Source organism: Myotis daubentonii, chromosome 3 (assembly GCF_963259705.1).
Source record: "Myotis daubentonii chromosome 3, mMyoDau2.1, whole genome shotgun sequence".
NCBI lineage: Eukaryota > Metazoa > Chordata > Mammalia > Chiroptera > Vespertilionidae > Myotis > Myotis daubentonii.
Window position 1 is genome coordinate 66,531,042 of NC_081842.1, and position 7,312 is coordinate 66,538,353.

General features: G+C 39.4%; 1 non-coding gene across 1 annotated transcript; it reads right to left on the bottom strand.

Annotated features, from left to right (window-relative positions):
* Positions 1-1,622: 1,622 nt before the first annotated feature.
* On the bottom strand, positions 1,623-1,728 carry LOC132232084 (U6 spliceosomal RNA). The gene has a single exon (XR_009452244.1). It is a non-coding gene; the product is annotated as a U6 spliceosomal RNA (small nuclear RNA).
* Positions 1,729-7,312: the final 5,584 nt, after the last annotated feature.

Here is a 7,312-nt window from a genome sequence, read left to right on the forward strand (position 1 = left end):
ACCGCTCCTTTTTTTCTTTTTTTTTTATTCTGGGCCAGCTTTAGCTCTGAGGCTTGGCTCCAGCTCTGAGGCCTCTGCTGCTGAAAGCAGGTATCTGGTCTGTTTGGGTTCTATAATCGAAACACTGTTTCAACTCCAGCTCTGCAATCCCGGCTGGCTGAAAGCAGGTTCCTGGGGTTTTGTTTAGCTTCTATATTTGTAACAATGTTTCAAACTGCAAGCTCAGAGGCTGGCAGCGGCAGGCAGAGAACGTTGGAGTCCTCCATCACTGAAGCAAGCAAGCCTCATGTTTGCTTCAAGCTGCCTGGCTGCCGGCCGCCATCTTGGCTGGCAGTTGATTTGCATATCGCCCTGATTAGCCAATGGGAAGGGTAGCGGATGTACGGCTAATTACCATGTTTCTCTTTTATTAGATAGGATATCTAAATACAAATATAGCAAATGTATAAAATATTCAAGAAATGATAAATATCAAGTTTACCTCTAGAAAAAAACATAGTTACTTCCAGAGGTGGCATAAGGTTAATTGAATCAAGAAGAAATACACAAGAGGTTTCCATGACATCTGTAGGATTTTCTTTATTAAACAGCATGGTAAGTATATGGGTGCTCATTATATGATTGTGTATACTGGAGGCCCGATGCATGAAATTCATGCAAGAGAAGGCCTTCCTTCTGCTGGCTGCTCACACCGGCTTCCCTCTGGCACCCGGGACCTGGGCTTCCCTCCCAGCTCTGGCTTCATCTGGAAGGTCATCCAGAAGGATGTCCAATCTAATTAGCATATTATGCTTTCATTATTATAGATGTTTGAAATGAAATGTTTTTAGAACATTTGAATATGGTTCATTTAAAATAATTTGAGATATAGTTCTCATACTGAAATTCAGCCATTTAAAGTGTATAATTCAATGGTTTTTAGTATATTCACAGAGCTGTACAACCATCACCACAATCTAATTTTATAACATATTTCTCACCACCAGAAGAAACGCCATACCCACTAGCAGTGAATCACCATGCCTTCCTCCCAACCACCACCCTACTTCCTGTCTCTATAAATGTACCTATTCTAGATAACTCATATAGATTCATCCATATTGTAGCAAGTATCAATATGTCACTCCAGGTGGCTGAATAATATTATACTGTACAGATTAACCACATTTTGCTTATCCTTTTATCAATTGATATATATTTGGGTTATTTCCTCTTTTCCTATTAGGAATCATGCTGTTATAAACACTCATGTACAGATTTTTGTGTGGACATAATTTCAAATTTCTTTTGGGTATCTACCTAGGAGTAAAATTTTTGAGCCTTACAATAACTCTATGTTTAAATTTTTGAGGCACTACCAGATTGCTTCTGAAAATGGCTGTATCATTGTACATTCCCGCCAGCAATGAGGTTTCCAGTTTCTCCACATTCTTACCAATACTTGTTATTGTCTTTTCAATTTTAGTCATTTCAGTGGGTGTGAAGTGATATCTCGTGGGTTTGATTTTCACTTCCCGAATGGCTAATAACATTGAGCACCTTTTCATGTGCCATTGGCCATTTATATGTCCTTTATGTAGAAATATCTATTCAAATTCTTTGCCTATTTTAACTGGGCTTTTGTCTTCTTTTTTTCCCCCACGAATTTGCGTGTCATCCTTGCACAGGGACATGCTAATCTTCTCTGTATCATTCCAATTTTAGTATATGTGCTGCTGAAGGGAGCAACAGGGCTTTTTGTCTTTTGAGTACTGAGTTGTAAGACTTATTTATATATTCTGGATACAAATCCTTTTTCAAATATATAATGTACAAATATTTTCCCTATTCCATAGGTTGTCTTTTCACTTTATCAGTGGTGTTCTTTGAAGCACAAAACTTTGTAATTTTAGTGAAGCCAAATTTATTTATTTGTTTTTGCTGCTCATGCTCTTACTGCCATGTCTAAAAAATGATTACCTAACCCAATATCACAGAAATTTACTCCTATGTTTTCCACTGAGTTTTATAGATTTGTCTCTTACATTTGGGTCTATGGCCCATTTTGAGTTAATTTTTTTGTGTCTAGTGTAAGGTAAGACTCCACCTATCTTTTACATGTGGATTTGGTTAACCCAGCACCATTTGTTGAAAATATTATTTTTAATATTATTCATTCCCAGCATAATTATTCTTTTTAATGAAAGAAGCTTTCATTGTTTTTCTAAAACTTGTTTATAAGGACACAGTCGTACTAGACTAGGGCCCACCTTAATGACCTCATTTTAACTTGATCTTCTTCTGAGACAATATTCCCAAATACAGTCATAGTCACAGGAACTGGAGGTTAAGACTTCAACAGGAAGACCAAAGACTGGTGGAGGACCCAGTGCTCAGAGAGTCAATGGCCATCAATCCTCTTCTTCCCACTGCTTCCCAGAACCTTCAAACTGGCCTCTCCTTCTCCAGTCCCCAGACCCCCTCTTCATGTTCATAACCAGCTCTGGCTTGGGCAAGGGAGGGCAGTGGTCAGGTCCTGCTCAAAGTGCTGTCACCATCCTCCACATGATGGTCTCCCCTCCTCACCGGGTCCAGGGGGTCTTGGCACAGCTGGGCCCTTAGTTCTGGAAGATTCTGCAACGTAAGTTGTGAGCCTTCTGATTACCCGACCAGAGCACCCTCGGGCTGCTGAACAATGGTCCAGTCTGTGGAGAAGCTGTTCACTCATCCTCTTTCCTGGACTCTCTCTGGCTGTTTGCTGTTGTTAAGGAGAGTGCTGTAGAAAAGGAGAGGAGGGGAGGGGAAGGGAGGGGAGGGGAGGGAAAAAGAATGCATGCACAGCTTCTTTCACACTTTACCGAAAGCCAAGCCTATGGAAATTTGAATGCATTTCTCTATTTGGAGACATCTGAAGTACAAGGGCCTTGTCCCTTTATTGGCATATCTGTCACTTCTGTCTAGTGGCAGGAGAGTTTGGCAATTGAGGGCAGAGTTATTGAAAGCACTCACTCTTTGTTTCAAAACATTGTCTCTAATCTTGGGGAACATAGTCTTTGCGAGAAATATACAGGTTTAAGTCATGAAATACTTGAAACTTGTAAGAAATTTGAATATTAAAAATACTGCCAAATGCGATTATTGTATATTTAGGCTCTAAAGATCCACATATGAATGGCACATTCTACCTATATCATTTAAGACTAAGGCTTTAATTTTTTTTAATCTTTCCTCATGTGGTTTTGAACACTCGGCACTCACTTTTTTTCGTGTTCACTTTGATATACTTGTTTCTTTTGATTCGTTTTCCTCGGGACGTTGGGATGATTGTGTAGCTGTGTGGCTTTCCCAGGTGAGCCTTAATTCTTTTCTCGGTGGTTTCTCAGCTTATTTAGTCCTCTATAGAGGGGCTTCTCCAACCCATGCCAGCAGTCACCTGAAAGTTTAACTAGAGCTAAAATAAACTAAATAAGATACAGCTACTTTAAACTAATGAAAAACTCGGGACTTTTTTAAATTTAAAAAAAAATGAACACAATGTATTAACATGTAAAAATGTTTTATATTTGAAATGTTAATTCAAGTTCTAGAAATCTAGTTCAGAGAAATTGTCTAACAAATATGCAGAGAGGTATGTATACAAAAAATAATCACTGGAAACTGAAAACAAAATTTTGATCAACAAGAAAATAAATTATGGCACATCTGTTCTATGAAATACTATGAAGCAATAAGGCATCTCTGTATGCACTGAGGTTAAGACACCTCCCAGATATGGTGTTGGTAAAGAGCAAGTTGAATGTAATAAACCTAGATCTGGAAAGATTAACATAGCATTGTCAACAGCAGCTCTCTGTGGGGACTGGGATGGAACAGGACTGTAGGGAACTTCCAATTTTTACCTTATATGCTTCAGTATTGTTTGCATTTTTTAATAAAGAGCATGCATTATTTTGACAATAATTGTTTCAAACCATTTAATTAAAATGGCATCTTGGAATAAAAGTGACTCCTATTATTTCTTAAAAAGCATGAATTTTACAGGATTTTTAAAGTCCTGGTGTTATTATGTCATCCCCAACTGCCCCCCGTTGCAGGCCTGGTTCCCCCCAGCTTCCCTCCCCTGCTGGCCTGGTCCCCCCCCCAGCTGCCCTGGTCACCCCTAACTGCCCTCCCCTGTAGGCCTGGGTCCCCCCCAACTGCCCTCCCTTACAGGCCTGGTCCCTACCAACTGCCCTCCCCTGCCAGCCATCTTGTGTCCACATGGGGGCAGCCACCTTGTGTGTTGGAGTGATGGTCAATTTGCATATAACCTCTTTATTATATAGGATGTATTTTGTGATTTTTATTTATGAGCTAATGCTAATTGAAGTTATATCTATGGGAATTCTTGGAGGCCTAAAATCAAGGTGCATGCCTTCAGAGAAAATTTATGTGTCCTCCTACCAGGCACCTGGAGGCACTACCCAACTCAGACTATTTTGAATTCTCAACTTGGGATTTTTCAGCTCATATTAGTAATGAGAATTCCAGTCTTAAGTCCTATGACAGTGACTCATGGTTATGAATTTCTCAGGAGAAATTTATCCTTCCTAGTATCTCAGGGCTAAGATAGGCAGTTGGACTTACTGGGCTTTCTTTGATAGGCACGTTTTTTCCTATTCTCTCTTTTCAACAAGGATGCCATCTTTGGGGAGCACTAGCTTTAAGCAAGAGTCTTTGATCCTTCTTCCCACCTTGCTCACACCTTGAGATTTGTCTTCTTTCTCCCAAATGTCGCTTTCTTTGACTTGTGCTTTCTTGTCATTTTTGTCCTCTAGGAATTTTCCTTTCTTGCCAATGCAACTATGCATTTTTCTAAGTATATAATTTTTCCAACTTTACATTCTTTTTTAGGTGCATGGCATCAGAAGGATTTTTTAAATATATAGTATTCCATATTGTCAGAAACAGAACTTGTATTTTTCATTTAGTTTCCTATATCAGGTTTCCCCAGCCTTTAGAATTTACCAAAGAGTAAATTTATATATATATATATATATGTATGTATTGACAGAGATAGGCTTGCAAACTTTTCATTGTATAAAACAACATTTTAAAACAATAAACAAGCAAATAAAAACTTAACTACCTCCTACTAACACTATCATTTCATAGTAGAATGTTGGAAAGACAAATTATAACTTAAATTCACTTTATTTTGTATTTTTCTGAAATTGGTGACAACTTTGTTGTACACCATCATTGGTCCATGGAATAGCATTTGGAAAGTGCTAAGCTATGTAACATGTCATGAAGATTAGTCTACTTGTGCTCACTGTAAAATTATTAGCCAGAAATTTCAACTACCAACATCAAGTCAACTTCCGACTGGGCAAATGCCATTAAATTATGTTTACAATTGAGCAAATAACGCCCAATTTATACAAGAAAGAAAGCATGAGGTATCAAGTCAAAATCTTGAGTCCCACCTCTATTATCCTCTTAGCCTCAGTTTCTTCCTCTGTGACAATACCAGATACATTAATCTTATGGATACCTTGAGGACTAGTAGGAGGAGGCTTCATTGGGGTTATTAACTTCTCTATTATTCCTCTCCCTTACAAAATACAAACTGAATTCCCCCCAAAAGGAGTAAGCGCCAAACTCCAAACAATAGGACTTTCTTTTCAATATGGATCTAGAACAGGCAATGTGTCCCATTGGTTCTTTTTATTCCTATCAAAGGAAGAAGTTAGGGCCAACTCAGACTTCCAGGAGAATAAAATTTGCTGGCAAGAGAGATTAGCCTGTCAAAATTTAAGCTCCACAGAAGCTGGGACTTTGTTCATGGCTGTATCCCAGTACCTGTAACAGTGCTTGGCACATGATAAATGTTCAGTAACTGAATGAGTAATAAAACAAATCAGAGCCCTGCAAGAAAATGAGCCAAAACAAAATGACTATCAAAATCACCCAACAGGACAGAAATCTTGTGTTCTACTTCTCAGTCAGATCGATCCTTATCCCCCGCTCTGCTCCCCATCCTCCCACCATGCAGTGCTTCTCCAACAAGTTCTGACAGTCCCAGAGGCAGAACCTGGCTTTGAGAGAAAACAGGCAAAATTAAAATCAACATGTTGAACCACCTATTCAGAGTCCTTGCAATCTGTGCAAGAGTCTGGCATACAGAGACTGCCTGTACTGTGCTCGGTGCTGGCTCTGAAGGCTCCCATGAGCATCCATCAGTGACGTAGAGGATGGCCAGCTAAACACAATGAAAAATAATGCTAGTTAACATTCATTTAGCATTTTCATTATGCCAGACTCTATACTAATGGGCTTACATGGATTATCTCATGTAATTGTCAGAGCAGCCCACCCAGTTAGGTATTATTTTTATTCCCATTTTATAGAAGCTTAGGAAGGTGAAATAGCTGTTCAGGGGTAACATAGCTCATACTCTTATCTGCAAAAGCCATGCTCTTATGGCACTATGTCTGATACAGATTTTATATCACTTCAAAGTCTTTGGCATGGGCCATATGTAAGCATATCCATATTGTGATGTGACTTTGTTTAAATGAATCTATTCCCTTTGATTTTCTTATCCTCAGATAGAAGTTGAAAAGATAAATATGGGAAAAGAAAACCAAGTTTAAAAGTGAAAATAGAGTTTGAAGTGACTTGGAGTAGAGAGAAAAGAACAAAACTGGTCTCCTTTCTCATCTTGTCTTTGTCCTCCTCTAAATATCTTTGTCCTGTCCCTTTCTCTTCTTTACCCCTACCCCCGCCCTCTGTCTGACTTATTGTTTCTTACCTCCACCACTGCTGCAAAGGTTTCTCAACTGCTCTCCCTATATCTACTTTGCCCCTCCCCATCCTAGTGATCCTTCAAGAAAGAAAGAAATCATGGAGTGTTTTTAAAATTGTAGAGCAATTTTTTAAAAAATATGTTTTTATTGATTTTACAGAGAGAGAGGAAGGGGGAGAGAGAGAGAGATAGAAACATTAATGAGAGAAACATCGATCTGAGAAACATTCATTGGCTGCTTCCTACACACACCCCTTCCAGGAGATCGAGCCCACAACCTGGGCATGTGCCCTGGGCCAGGAATCAAACCTGCCATTTCTTGGTGCATGGGATGACACTCAACCAATTGAGCCACACCAGCCAGGCTGTAGAGCAACTTTCAAATACTGATCTGATCCTGTTCATTCTCCCACTTAAAACCCTTTTCAATGGCTTCCCTTTTCCCTTAGGAAAAGGCAAAAATCCCTAATGGGGCCCTTAGGGCCCTGCTTGTTCTGCCCTTACCCATCCCCCAGCCATGCTGCCTCTGGATTCTTCCACTTC